Consider the following 15,362-nt stretch of genomic DNA (forward strand, 5'->3'; position numbering starts at 1 on the left):
AGGTATCATCTTTTACTTATATATAAAGGGAATATGAATTGTCAGGGCAGAGATGAACAGTTTAGGAACTGAGAGAAAGGCCACTTTTCACTTCAGAGAACAACTTATATAAGATGTTATAAATGATAAAGAATCTCAGGAGCAACGTTGAAAGATGTTGCTAGTTTCACAAGAAAGGCAGTTAAAAATGTAAACAGGTTATCTGCCAGCCCATAGTCAATAGTACCTAATTTTTCAAATAATGAAACAAACTTTGAAATGTTACAGAAAGTCGCTTTAGCTAGTGGGGAATAAATAAAGATGATTTCATGACCACAGACCAGATGATCAAACACATGAAATGCAGTGGAAGACCCTGCTATAAGGGGGCATCGCTACCCACGACTTGCATACTAACATGATGCTGGCACTGGGAAATGATGACAGTCAGTGAGATTTTTAAAGAATTCATTGCAATCACAGGATGTTTCTTTAGGATGTCAAAGTGGGTCTTCTCTTTGTTTCTTTAACTATAAAGGATTCTAAAATCACAATATTTATAGAATAGTTTCTTCCTCAATGGATTAGAAAAGAGAAATTAAAGTGGCAATGAAATAACCGCATAATAGCTCAAAGATGAAAAATATCACTCTTCTCTGGCAATGTGGAAGTTGATTGGGGAAGATCAGTAGTTGTTTTGCCAGCATTAAAGACCTTCCAGTCATTTGATGAGTATGAGAGATTTACTTAGTAATTATCGCTTTTCTCTGATATCAGCTGTAACTCATAAAACTATGGGATTCAGATTTCATACAGACATTTTCATTCTATTTCAATCTGTCTCTTTTCAATTCTGTTTCTTATTTGTTTACTAAAATGATTGAGTTAAAATGTCAATTGGGAGTCAGATGGAACGTTTTCCGGATGGTGCGTTTTTCAGTTCATTCAATTTGGCCATTAAAAATGTTATTTCGATTCAGCTCTAGATCTTAGATCTGCTAAAATTAAGATTTGCATTTTCTGTAGCATCATAAAACATCTTTTCTTTTCGTTAATCATTTTACCAGTCAGGCTCGGGAAGTTCTTAACAAATGTTAATCTCTGGGTTAGCATTTGGCTTTGATAAATGAATTCAGATGCAACAAAGAAGCCTAAGCAAGCAAACCTTTCTGCGAGATCCAGAGAATCAGTGGTATGTTGTTGTATGTCCGGTACATCCAGCCCACAAGGCAGACAGGAATCGCAATGAGGTATGTAAACAACAGGACAGGTCTTCTAAAAAGTTAAAATAACTTTGTTGGATTACAGTATTTCCTTAGAACCCATCATCTGAAAGACAGAGAAATGAAAGTGGGAAAAGATGATAAGGAAAAATACAATGTTTTGGGTTTTTAGCTGTGAACTAGAGGTAGTCTGGTAGATTGGGAGACTGGAAGAAAAAACCTCAGTGAAAGTAGTTGAGAGGAGGAGAAATGGGTGATAAAGGGAAAACAATGGTCTGAAGTGAAGAAATTACATCTGAAAATTCACTTATCTGCAACTCCCTCAATCACAAATGAACACCCACACATCACATATCCGACTCTTTGGGAAGTTAAAATCAAATAACTTTAATACAGAAGTTATGGGAGGAAATAGGAAAAAAACAGGAGCAGGCACTGCACAGTCACAGCTCAGAGCAGAATCCTGCGCAGTCACAGCTCAGAGCAGAATCCTGCTGGCCTTTTCATTCCCTCTGCATTCCTCCAGGTTCTCTTTGAGAGTGAACACTTCAATTCCGCTCCAGATAGATGTGCTGAGCAATGATGAAATGCAAGCAGGAGACAAGTGCAGCAGGCAGCTGCATAGCTCGAACCACATGGGCTACTGCAGCATCCAGCATCCTCATTCCCCTCAAGCAGTAAATAAAGGGGAAGGTTCTTTAAGGATGCAGCTGTAGTTTCATGTCCATGAAGAAGGTGCTGGTTAAATATCTATTGCTTAGTTTGCAGCTGTAATGCACTGAAGCCTTACAAAAGATCACAGTAATTAGTGGAAGAATTTTTATTAATTTCACTGAGTTTTTGATTGTGTTTAAAGCCCTGTTATTCCCGACCTGTTCACTGTTTCACGTGATTAATGTGGTTTTGTAGATTTGGCTGGATCCTCTTGGGCTTTTCTGAAAGTGCATATCTCTCTTTTTTTTTGTCCTCTGACACATTAATATTTGTGCCTGCCATGGACTTGACCACCTCTAGTAAACACACAATACTTTTTTGAGTGTGTCATTAGTGTAGAATTTGCCATTGGTCAGAATAATGTGCATACAGCCAAAGTGAATGAGATTCTAGACCTAACTGATACACAAGCCAAAGCTTAGAAATCTTGAAGGATAATATAATCCTTTCAAAATAAGACTAATGAAGGTACACAGGTGTATTCTAAGATAGCTGCAATGAGTTTAGTTTCCTGATCATAATGTATGATAGAGACATCTCTCATATTTTATCTAGATTCCAAAGGTTGCTTATGTGCTCTAATAATCTTATCTTTCCTGCTGAGTATGGCTTCTGAAAGTATGCAGTTCCCAAATAAAAAACAAATGCATGGAAGTATTTTCTATCTTTGTGACTATGAGAAATGATGCGTTAACAATTCTGATGCTGTGTTAGTCTGGTCATTTAGCAAAAGCACTGTGGTGCTTATTCATGCTTAGTGGTCCAGAATGAGGCCCTCGGAAACATTTGCTGACATTATTAAGTGTGCTGTGAATGAAAAGAATACGTTAGGCAAGTCTTTAAGTTAAGAAGGGAATCAGTCATGTTCCCTGTTTAGTCTATGACTTTATAAGCATAATTTTAAAAGTAATAATCAGATGTATTTTTTAATGTCCTATCAGCTAAAACAGGTCCCTCTAATCATTATGTTTGTACAGAAAAATGAGGGAGGGAATTGACATGCAAAACCCCAGGCCTCCAGCACAGACTGTTAGGTCTAGGCAGCTGATCAGGACATATTAGTCACATCTACACAGTCTGATGCAGACAGTCATACTAATTGTGCCTGGTCTCTCGAGTGTTTTACAGGGGCTACCTCCTGTTCAAAGCTGTTTAGATAAAGTTATGATTGACCATGCCCAACAAGTACATCTCACTAGACTGGCACTGGTTCATGCCTTATAGCTCAGAGCTCATACGTCAGCACTGCATGGGATTCAACACCTGGTTCTGTATATGATACAGATGAGGCGCCTCAGCAAAAAGGGCATTACTGGTGACCTAAAAATTCCTAATATCCTCGCCAAATGGTATCCCCCAGGTAAATCTTACTGCAGATTATGGACAAAATTTTGAAACTATTTCTGTTTGGCAGCTCATATTGTCAGATGTAAATGTTTTTGTAGCTTCCATCACCTACACAGAGTGTCAGGAGGCGTGTTTAATCCAATAAATTCTAGGCCAAATTGACTTGTGCTACAAGAAGATGTGATCCAAGATCTGTAAATGTCTAACATTGGATTTCTTTAGTTTTTTTTTTCACATGAGGCATTGGGAGTTTGAGCTAAGTGAAATCATCTTGGCTTCACTAGGTTCTGGATTGGGTTGGCAACACTGGACTGAATTAAATCAAAGCCACAGGTACCAATTAATCTTGGTTAACAAAAGTTCATCCATTAATTTGCTCAACTCCTATCCTTGCTGGAGACATAATGCTTGCTTTTCTTTCTATGAGCTAAGAATACTGACTCTTACTCATGCTGAGCAGGTAAAGATGTTCTATAAGAGCAATATGAATGCTGCTGATCATCCTGAGCACTAAAACATGTCTGTATATATCTTAATTTTAAAAACACTTCTTCTTCTGAGCCTTATTATATGCTTGAATATTTCTGGGGTACTTAATGTGAAAACTGTTTTGCATAAAGTTAGTTTCATGTATTTGCAGGATCAAGGTCATACAGAATAACCCAAATCAGTGCATCATTTTTAATTACACTCTACTGTATAAATAAGCCCCTGCGAGCCATCATTAAATTTAGATAAAGTAAAACATTATTTAAAGTAAAAATCTCAACTACCCTTGCTGCACTGGAGTTGTTTTTCAATTAAGGAAATATTTGAACCATTAAAGTGAATGCTAAATATGATATGGATATTATAAATGCACAGTATTATACTCCAGAATACTTACAGAAAATGAAAGCTCCTTTCAACTCCCGTGGTGTAAAAGATATGTATTATCAGTTTAGGAAACTCTTACTTGAAATTGATTATAAATTTCCTTCAGATGTAACTAAGGTTTGTTGTTGTTTTGTTTTGTTTTTTCTGTTGTGAAAATTCAAATAGGTGTTGCAGTTGAAGATAGCATATATACTCTTCATGTAAAAATAAAGCCATGCCCCAAGCCTCTGATAAAATTCTTTCTCTCTGTCCAACCACCACCCCCACACATGCATATAATACAGCCATGAAAATTTACAGCACTACCTTCCATACCCAAATCTGTTTCTAGTGTGAGGGAGAGGCATTATCACAGATGACAGAGATACCTCTTCAAGCCATGCTGCTGCTTATACTACTGAATACTCCATCTGGGTAGCCCAAGGCAGTTAAAAGAAATCTCACAGTATCCTTCACAATTCAACTCATGTTCCTTCATATTTCCTTATAGCTTTCTGAGAACCTGCACTTTTTAACTGATTAAGCTACTACAAGAGTGAAGACGTTTTATGAGATCCCTCATAACAAAGACTTAAAAAGGGCAGATTTGAAACCTACAAGGTTTAAGCCCTATAGAGTCACAAATTGATATAGGTTGGATGGAGCTTCTGGATACCACTTAGTTCAACCTCCTGCTCAAAGTAGAGCCATCTTCAAAGGTGGATCAGCTTGTCCAGCTGAGTTTTGAAAGTCCCCAAGGGTGGATATTCCCCCTGGCAATTAAGGTCTATGGATACAAAGAACTCAAAGTTTAGAGAGAAATACCTTTCATTAGACCAGCAGATATAGGTGGAATAAACAAAAAAAGACGTTCAAATACATAAGCCTCTTCAGAACTATATGGATAAATTGTCATTTTGAGTCAGTCCAGCACTGATAATTACATCAAAGCCATCATTAGCAACAGAATCAACTTTAAAACCGACTGTTGCCTTGAAATGAAAATTAACATTTCAGAGATCAAAGCAAGGTGCTGCATTATGCTCAGACCCTGCGAAGTGTGTCATGCCACCAGAAGGAGTGCCATGAAAGGCTTTGGAGACCAGTATGTTCGATAGATACATGACACAGAAGACTAGAGTTTCAGTACTAAGGGACTGCTATCTCTCCTTTCCCAGCAGTTGCCCTCTGAAGACAGTAAATCTTCAGTACCCCTCCTGGGCACTTTCTTCTGTCAGTAAAGACTGTTCTCTTAGTTGACATCACATGGAGGGCTGTAGTCCAAATGGAACCCCTTTGTAAAACTAACTGAATGATGGTCTCTCACATATGAGATTCCTGTGCACATACAAACAGGATCTACACTCACTGTGGCACTCCCAATGGCCTTGGTCATTAACATTCACCTGGGTATTCCTTAATCTTATCACTTTAATGTACTATTCTGCAGCATTACTATAATATTATAATAAGGCATGATAAGAACCTACAGAATTTGGACTGCACTAAGTAGTGCAGAGCCCTTCAGTGAGTGAGCAGACTTTCTGAACTTCACTGAAGTTTACAGTCAGGCTGTCTTACTAACTTCTTACTGGGAGTGCTAAAATGCTAAACTGCAATTATAGATACCCCTCAGATGCTGTGATTTCTAAACTGGGTGTTTACTTTTCTGGAAAGGGAAGTTGCTGGTTTACAGAAGAGGGATTTGGAAAAATTAATCACTTAAAATTAAACCTACTCCAAAGTACGTATTAATACATGTCCAAAGCAGTTTAGTCAAGAATGAAACAATTAGAAGATGTTCCTTCATAGAATATGAATTCTGGCAAAATGACTCAACTGGGGAGTTAGACTGTTACAAGGCGGGGACTCTCATTCTGCCGGAAGAGTTTAGTTGTTCTGCAGTGGCAGTGGGATGGCTGGTGTGTAATGCTCTGACTATGCAAGGTTGCAGAGTGAGTTGTAATGTGATCTCCCATGCTAAAAGGAACGTGACCAACTCAGAGTATTAGTATGTTTAACATCTTTTGTAGATGTAGCAAGGATAATAATACTGTTCTTTTCCCATGCTTGGTTTTAACTTTTTGATTTATCTATCAGAATGCATGTGGATCAGGGATCCAAGCTCTAAACTCCTGAGTGCTTGCTTTGATTATGTATTTCCATGTGCCCAGGCAAGAGCTTAGTCTCAGTCATTACTTTTAAAAATTGACTCATCTGATTAAGTGTAGATGTCTGTGGACTTTTGAGCAGACCTGGGCTCTTATTTCAGTCAGTGGGCAGAATCAGTTGCTCTTCTGATATCATTTATCTTATCCTAAAATAGACTCTTACATTTGGTTGGATAGATTTCCCACCATTGGCCAGAAATTGAATTTCAGGATGATACAGACATATATGTCTATGCCATAGATGTCTTAAGAGAACTGAATCCCCTCGACTGTTCATGTTGTTATATGCATATTAATGCAAATGATACCTGTTTGGATCATGATTTAACAGTCTGTATCAGAACTAGAAGTCAATGGTATTGTCCCAGTGTGGAATAATGTAAAGATCAAATTCAGGCTGATAATGTCTACCTGAGCTAACATACTTAAGAAACCATGAAAAGAAGAGTAATGGAACTTCTAATAAAATTAAAGGTTAAAGCTGATATCCGCAAAATATAAAAAGACAAACTGATAACATGCCTTTCAAAACATATTTTAGGCTATATTTCACATAGAAAAAGAAATAATCCCATATGGCTTTGAGATTGCTTCAGTTGTTTCTTTAACTAATGTGCTGGTTTGGCTGGGATAGAGTTAATTTTCTTCATGGTAGCTAGTATAGGACTATGTTTTGGATTTGTACTGAAAACAGTGTTGATAACACAGAGATGTTTTAGTTACTGCTGAGCAGAGCTTACATTGAGTCAAGGCCTTTTCTGCCTCTTACCCCATGCCACCAGCGGTTAGGCTGGGGGTGTATGAGAACTTAAGAGGGGACACAGCCAGGACAGCTGATCCCAACTGACCAAAGGGATATTCCATACCATATGGCATCATGATCAGCAATAAAACTGGGGGAAGAAGGAGAAAGGGATGCAGAGACTTTTGGAGTGATGACATTTGCCTTCCCAAGTAACCGTTACATGTGATGTAGCCCGGCTGTCCTGGAGATGGCTGAACACCTGCCTGCAAATGAAAAGGGGTGAATTAATTCCTTGTTTTGCTTTGCTTATGTGTGTGGCTCTTTCTTTACTTCTTAAAATGTCTTTATCTCAACCCATGAGTTTTCTCACTTTCACTGTTCCAATTCTCTCCCCCATCCCACTGCGGGGAGTGAGCAAGCGGCTCCTTAGTTGCCAGCTGGGGTTAAACCACAATAACTAACTTGAATCAGGGCCAACAGTTATGAAAAGATTCAACTTGTCAAAGAGCAGTGTTACTTGTTCTTTTCCTGTTTTGTGCTGAAGTTTCATTTCTCAGTGAAATTGAACATTCTAATTATTAGACCTGTTTAGTGAAAACTGATGCAGAAAAGAATTAAATAAATATCTGTGCCTTTTGGTGCCATTTGTCAATGAGGTTACATTTTAAATTCACAAAAGAAAAGTTAAAAAGAAGCACAATTTTAATGAAGATACATCTTATAAACCATTGGTATTTCAACAAAGAAAATGAAGAGTTAGATTACAAGTGCCTTGTATTTACAGTAGCTTGTAGCCTGAATGCAATGATTATGTGAGCAGAATTTGACCCAATTATTCAGTTGTAATAATAGAAATTACAATAGTGATTTTTAAAATTTAAGCATGCTGCACATCCTTTATTCAGAAATTGCTCATTTAGCTTCCTTCTGAGTCAGTGAAAGAGCTTGTATGGGCTACTGATCAAGAGAAATAATTAAAGCATGTTTTAAACCTCTAATTTATTCACTCTATACCTTAAAAAAAAAGTCTGTGCATTTGCATTCATTAATACTTAAAAAGTAATTTAAAAATGCACGCACAAGACTGTATTTAGAACACAGCTGGTAGTTCTGTCTATAAAGCTTATTTCTTTAGCACGTTGATGATATTAATATTTGTGGGAGTAGTACAATTAAATATATTCATTCAGTAATAATTAAGGAATGCACATTTATTGGTTAAATACCTAAACAAAATTAAAATGTATCATTTCACTTATTTACATTTTTTTTCCATACAGCTGTTCCAAAAAAGAGTGAAATGACAGAGTTCTATTGGGAAGCAACTGACTTCATTCCAGAAGTTGAATACATAAATTTGAAGAAGCACAAGTTTTTGGGACAGAAATGTGTAAGCAGGTTTTACCAATCTAGAAATCTGTTGCATGAGATTATTTCTCTAGGGTAGCATGGAAATGTCCCCACAAAGGCTGTCTTGCATTTGAATAGGTCTCCATTATAGTCTAACTATTAAAGAAATTCACACAACAGAGAACTAGAAGAGAAAAAACATCACACTTCTTTTTGGTATAGTAACTGTCATAGCCGAAAGTGGTATCTCACAGATTAAATAACACTTTTTCTTTTCCTTTTTTTTTTCTAGTTTTAATTTTCAGTAGGTTTTACATAAGGTCTCCATCCTTAAAAAAAAATTAGCTTTGCTTCCTGTCTGTATAAGCAATTCTATATAGATTCATCTTTAAGGTACATATTTAGTTTTATGGTGGTCCTAAGAAAAAAGGAGCTTTTACTAGCCTATAGTATTATGTATTCTAGGAGCCTCCTGTGCATTTTTCTTTGTACCTAGGAGCTCCCACGGAGTCAATTTAAATATTGAGCCTGTTCAGTCTATGAGGCATGTGGGTAATTCTATTAACACTAATGTGAGTTATTCATGCATCAGGGAAATGCATCTTCATGTTTTTAACTTTCCATTTGCTTTCACTCTCTAGAAAGAGTTTGGAAGGATTCTGTCTGTGTGGAAAACTTAACACTGACTGAGGAAGTTCTTTTTATCTTTAGAAATATTTTTTTATTATGTTTTTTTTTCCTCATGGGGCAGTTGTGTCAGCCTGTCCCCTTGTCTTCTTCCCTCTTTTACCATGATTACTTGTAACTGGATTAGGCTGCATCCTAATTGGATTATGTTGTAGCCTAATCTAGATTCTGTTTAACTAACTCATTGAGAAAGTGAATGAAAGGGGAAAAAAAAAATGTAGTATGGAGTCTTCCTGAATGGATTTCTTTGTGGAAGAATTAAAAGAAGGAACTCAGGACAAGAGACAAAAGTTGTAGCTCTCCCTACCTCCCAACTGTTGTACTCTTCACTGGATCAAAGTCAGATTACTTCTTGCCTATTCACTATCTGAACATACATGCTTGCTGCCTAATGGCTCAACTTCAGGAGGAACAATGTTAGAGCTCTCCAGACATGTGTGCTTAATGTTGGCTCAGCGCCCCCAGCCCTGTTCTCCACTTTTGTGATAAGGACCACAACACTAATATGGGAAATCTGGGAGGCACAGTCACAGCCTGCCCATTTGCAGAAGTTGAGAATAGAAAAACATGAATTTTGCAATGTGTGTGCAAAGAAGTTAGGCTTTGGTTCAGCTTTCTGTTTTCCTGTGGCCACTCTTTGCCCTGCTGAGGATGATCTTCTGCTGTCATGGGCTTCCCGTCATGTGTTCCCATAAGTTGTGCATAAAAACATATTCTGAAATGACATCAAGTAAAACCAAATGGAAATTCCCTGAAGGTATAGCATCAAATTCAGGAATGCACCTAAAGACCTGCCAGCATTTATCTTTCACTTCTTTGACTTCTATGAAAATCAATGTCTCAGTCCAGAGCATTGAATTAGCATTAGAGATTCCTGGGGAAAGCACGGTTCATGAGTTTAGTATTTGACTATTCAGTGGAGTGAGGTATTCCCTGTAAAGCAGGTTTGATTTAAACATTTCTGAGGATCAAGAACATACCTCAGCAACAGATAGATCCAATGGTTTTAATGCATCTTTTCTGTCTGATCTGATTCGTCTAACCTTAGCTTCCAGTCAACACGTCTTATTATGTCTCAGTCTGCTATACTGAAGGACACTCTATGATGAGATTTCTGTTCTCATGTCAGTACTTACAAGCCTACATGAAGTCATCCCCTTAATCTTCTCTGCATAAATCTAAGCCAACAGAGCTGTTTGATTCTACCAGTATAATGAAAGAATTTCAATCTTTTAATCCTTCTCATGTGCCTTTTCTGTACTGTCTGCTGTTTAACAAAATCCTTCTCAAAAGAACTTTCTTGTTTTCACAACCATAGTGTCCCACTAGTGCAATTCTGAAATACATCTTTAGTTGTTAACACTTCAGGTCTTTGCCAATGAGAGGAAATACTTGGAAACACCATCGAACAGTAATAGCATAAACTCAACTTCATGTGTCTGTCTTCTGTGACCCACAAGTCCTCTTCAGCCACCGTGAACACAGCCAACGTTCCACTTCCTGGGGTCTTAGAGCCTGATTTGCTGTGGGGCATGTCATCTTCAGGGCTTACAACTCTTCCACCTTTATATCATCTGTCAACCTTTTCAGTAGGTTGTTAATAAAAATGCTAAATAGTATCATGCTCATTGGCCAACTGTATTTCCAGATCCACATATTAAGTTTTCGATTCAGATTTGAAAAGTACCCAATTAATGTACATTTTCTTTATTTTGTAATATTTTCATTTCTAATGAAAATGTGGTGTGAAATTATAGAAGTCTCTGTACTTAAGTCAGCACTATTACTTTTTCAACCAAAATTATGACCTCATTGAGAGAATATATCAAGTTAAGTAGCACAACCTATTGTCAATGAATCCTTGGCTATAAGAAATAATCTTATTACCCATCTTTTCTTTGGCCATTCTTTAGAGATGAAAGGCTCAGTATGCCTACCAGATTGCTCACTTTACCCTTTTCAGATTGCATTGACGTCCTTTCAGTTTTCTGAGACTAGCTTACTGTTCCAAGTTTTGCTGAAAATCAGTGTCAAGTATCCAGAGAGCTACTCAAACAGCATTTAAAAACTCTCTGATGAAAGCTATACAGACCTGCTGATTTAAAAATATCTAACTTCAATACCTGCTTTTTAGCATTTCTTTGAGTCACTATCAGAATAGAAAATACACCATCGTCATCATCATCACTAGAAGATGCACTGCCATCACAGCATATTGACTGTTCTTCAAAGCCCAAGAGAAACATGTAGAGAAGCTTGTCTTTTCTGCTGTATTGCAGACAATTCCATAGACATCATTTACTATTTCAAAAAACCTCTTACTTATCTACATATTCTTTTGTTCCAAATTTACTTTCACAATCTCCTTTTTATCCTGAACTTTGATGACCCCTGTGCCTTTACCAGTTCCTACAGTTTTATGTCCTAATGTATATTCTTTGATATCCATTTCTTCTTTCTTTCTTTCCTTTATGATATGTGTAATCCATGTGTTACATTAATTAATACTGTTATTATTACCATTATCTAATTTTACTGCCTAGGTCTGACTTTTTAGCTAGGGTGATTTCATTTTCAGGTGCAGGTTTCTGATTTTTTTAACTTTCTTTTTATTCATGCTTTTCAGTTTGTATTTTTTATCTCCAGTTGGTATGGTCAAAGCTGTGACACTGTGAAGATGTTCATATAAAGCACAGAGCTCACAGAGGCAGAGCACACATGATCAAGTCATAATCACTTGAAATTATATCTACATAGAGCAATGCAGCATCACACAGTTATCTGAGCTTACTCTGAATAGGCAAGTAGTATTAGTCTAATTGTGTGGTTATTTGGAGCAGTATCCCCTATGTTCATGTTAATATTGAATGTTATCTTTTTTTAAGCAACAGCTATGTTCTGAAAGGCAACAATTGCAAGACTTCCTCAGTAGCCACTGTCAAATATTCTGGTAAGGTGCAAAACAAGCTGGCTCAGGTGAAATTGCTTTGCAAAGAGGCAAATACTGATGAGTGAGGGTGTAACACCGAAGTTACCTTTATTCTGGCATCATTTACCAGCTGGAGAGGCTCAAGAGCAAGATCAGTCACACAGCTTGTGCATACACAGCCATCATTTAATTTACTGTTTATATACTTTGTAATGGGCTTGAATCAGCAATTATTAGCCTGACCATTAACATGCTCACACCTCACCTCTGGGTACCAAATGAATCTGTGCTGACCAATGGATTGACAATATATTGCTCTTTGAAAAGGGACAATCCTTGATCCTGCAGTGTTACTATTTTCCTCCTCTTTCAGGTTTTTCTTCTCCTATTAGCATTTTTATAACTTGTCATGTAAGTACCTTTTTTTTTTTTTTTTTTTTAATGAATATTGGATGATTTATCCTCTTTGCTTTGAACTACCACTAATGAATATCAGCTCCACAGTCTTACCTCCCTTTGTTTTGATTCCCTCATTTCGCATGGTTCAGTAACCTACATGCTTTCTTGCTCATAGAGTAAGGTGAGAGCTTATCATTAACTTCTTTCAATGAAGCTGGAGTCTAGATCAGAAGGCAGTCTGCTCCTCTGTGACTGTGAGAGCTGAGACAGTCTTCCTCAGTGCACAGAGAACCCAGCGTGCTCCTATATTTTCCCACCGGAGAAACTCACTGAGGCTCTGGAAACCCTGCTTCAGTGAACAAAAGATACCCCCAGTCTGCTGATCTTGGTGAGAGACAGCAGATCACAGCATCATTGAGTTATGAAGTCCATGACGAGCAAAATATCGTGACTCAGTGGCATTTCCCTGGGAAGAGGAGCTGGGAGTTTAAAGCCTATGAGAGCACTGTCCTTGCACCTCCACACCCACTCACATGATGAGCAGGACATGAAGCTGTGCTAGTGCAGCCCCAGCACGCTGAGACGTAAGTTGTGTCAGCCCGATGGACCGCGGAGGAAATGTGATCCCGCTGCCTCTATGCCCTAACCAAACTCCACAGTGCAATGTTCACAACTACCAGGGCTTTTGAAAGGTGTGATCAATTTATCTCTAGCTGTCAAGAAGGCATCTGATATAGTATTCCCTTGTGTCAGAGACAATATTTCTGGATTATTATCTTCTATAGAATTTAGACATCTAAGGATATTTGGCAGAATGAGACTGTCAGCACATATCACTTAGACTGAAGTTTCCCATGATAACAGACCTTTTAGCCTGCAATTTATAGCTAAATATTTATAAAGCCCATCAGCTTGTCCTGAAGTCTTTGGTCTATGGCACTATGTCCTACCTTTTAGGATATTGGCTTGTAAAGATTCATTCATTAAATGTTTGCTTCCAAGCTGGCAGTGATTCAAACAGACAGTACAATTTTTGAAACAGAATAACACGTTACCTCCCTCTTAGTCCATTTATCTCTTCCTAAACAGGTAATAGGAGGAGACTTTAGCATTCCAGTCATGCAGATCTTCTCACTAGGCTTCATTCTTCCCTGCAAGGCTGAATTTATGCTCATAAATACATTCCAATTCCTGTCATTACGCAGGTCACTAGCATTGGTATATAGGAAATTAGCACATTTCTTATCCCTGGGTGCCTTAATTAATTTTGTTCTTGACATCTTGATTTTATGCTAAATTAGTGCTTATTTATCCCTTCCTTTTTATTGATTGAATACCTTCCTAATTATCCTCCCTGTCTGCTCCCAATAAGTTCACTCACCTCTAAAGAGAAACTAGTCTTCCACAAAATCTCTCTTCCACAAAAATCCTTTATTTAACTCACTTTTTTTTCACACTGCTTCTTGCAGAGAACAGCAAAAGCTGGTCCTTGGATGTGGTCCTTGCATACTCAGCATCCCTCCAGGCTTTTTGTAAGTCATCTGCAGGCTGTGCATCCATGACACAATCTTAGAGTGCTTAAAGGTTGCATCAAACAGCAGTCAACCATGAGGTATTTGCTTTCAACCACATTGCTCTGTCAGATAACTTCTATAGTTTCTTTGAGTACGTGATAAAACCTGGGTGCTATGGAGAATTCCTCATGTCCTCTGCACTTTGGTAGTCCCAGCATTGCCATGTTCACGTTCCTCTCCTTGTGGATGCCATCTCACCCTCATGCCTCTCTGTTACAGTATGCAAAGCTACCCCTAGTCTGCCTCCTGTGTTCCATTCCCAATCAGTCTGTTTTCTGCTAAGCTAATGACACTTCATGAGTCTTAGCCTTGATTTGTCTGATCATCTCTACTGACTGTGCTTGTCCCTATTTTCTTCAGTTTTCATATGCTGTAAGTCCCTTCTGACTTCAAGAAGAAATAAAACACGATCCATCCATTCACAGTTACTGATCCATCTCTGGCTATAACATATGGGATGCAGAATGATGTCTGAAAGTTCTCTTGTGAAATGTTTGGAAGGAGATGTGTGTCAGTGTTTTCTTTTTAACAATTTTACATTCCAGGTGTGTTTAATGAAGAATTTCTTTTTCTAGATATAAAATTGAGTGAGGAAGTTTCTGCTTATTAAAAGAAAAAAAAACCAAACCAAACCAAAACAAAACCAAAACCAACAGACAACAGACAAATTCCAAGGAACCTTTAAATGCTGAAGTGGAATATCTAAATAAAAGATGCTACTTTATAACTAGTGAGCCTTCTGGATTCTTATCTTGTTCATAAAATATCCAGCCACATACTCCAGAGTTTCTGGAAGCTTTTCTGTAGCCTTGCAGTTGTTATTACTGTTATTTCTGTAGCCTTACAGTTGAGTTATTCTACTGGTTCAACATAGAAGGAGTAAAGTCATAGCACACTTTTATTTTATATATAGGTATTTATATGTATGTTTATATATATGTATGTATATATATGTATATATAGATAGATATTTATATTTATATGTAATGGGGGAAGTGCCATTTCTGCATTCCCCCATTACAACCGCCAGTAGTTATTTGTTAGGCAGGTGAAAGTAGAGGTGAGAAGTTTTTGCTCCAGATGACAATCAGATATTCAGGCAAGTGGTTTTGTTGACCTGGCTGGGAAAAACTTGCTTAATTGTCATAGAAAATTACTTACTCAGTTGGGACCAACATGTTCTGTTTGGTATGCACAGCAAGCAGAGAAGGTCTGAGCCCAGGCATGTGAGCATTACTAGCTGTACACCACAAAAGAGCAGTGGCTGGCTGTGGTGGAGACAGGGATTATGACAGAGATTACCCTGTGTAGCAACTGGAGACAATACAGTGGCTAATCTTCCAGAGAGAGGTTAAGCAGCTGATCCTAAGAGCAATCCTCTTTATGTGA

Source organism: Tyto alba, unplaced genomic scaffold, assembly GCF_018691265.1.
Source record: "Tyto alba isolate M040663 unplaced genomic scaffold, T.alba_DEE_v4.0 Super-Scaffold_6, whole genome shotgun sequence".
NCBI lineage: Eukaryota > Metazoa > Chordata > Aves > Strigiformes > Tytonidae > Tyto > Tyto alba.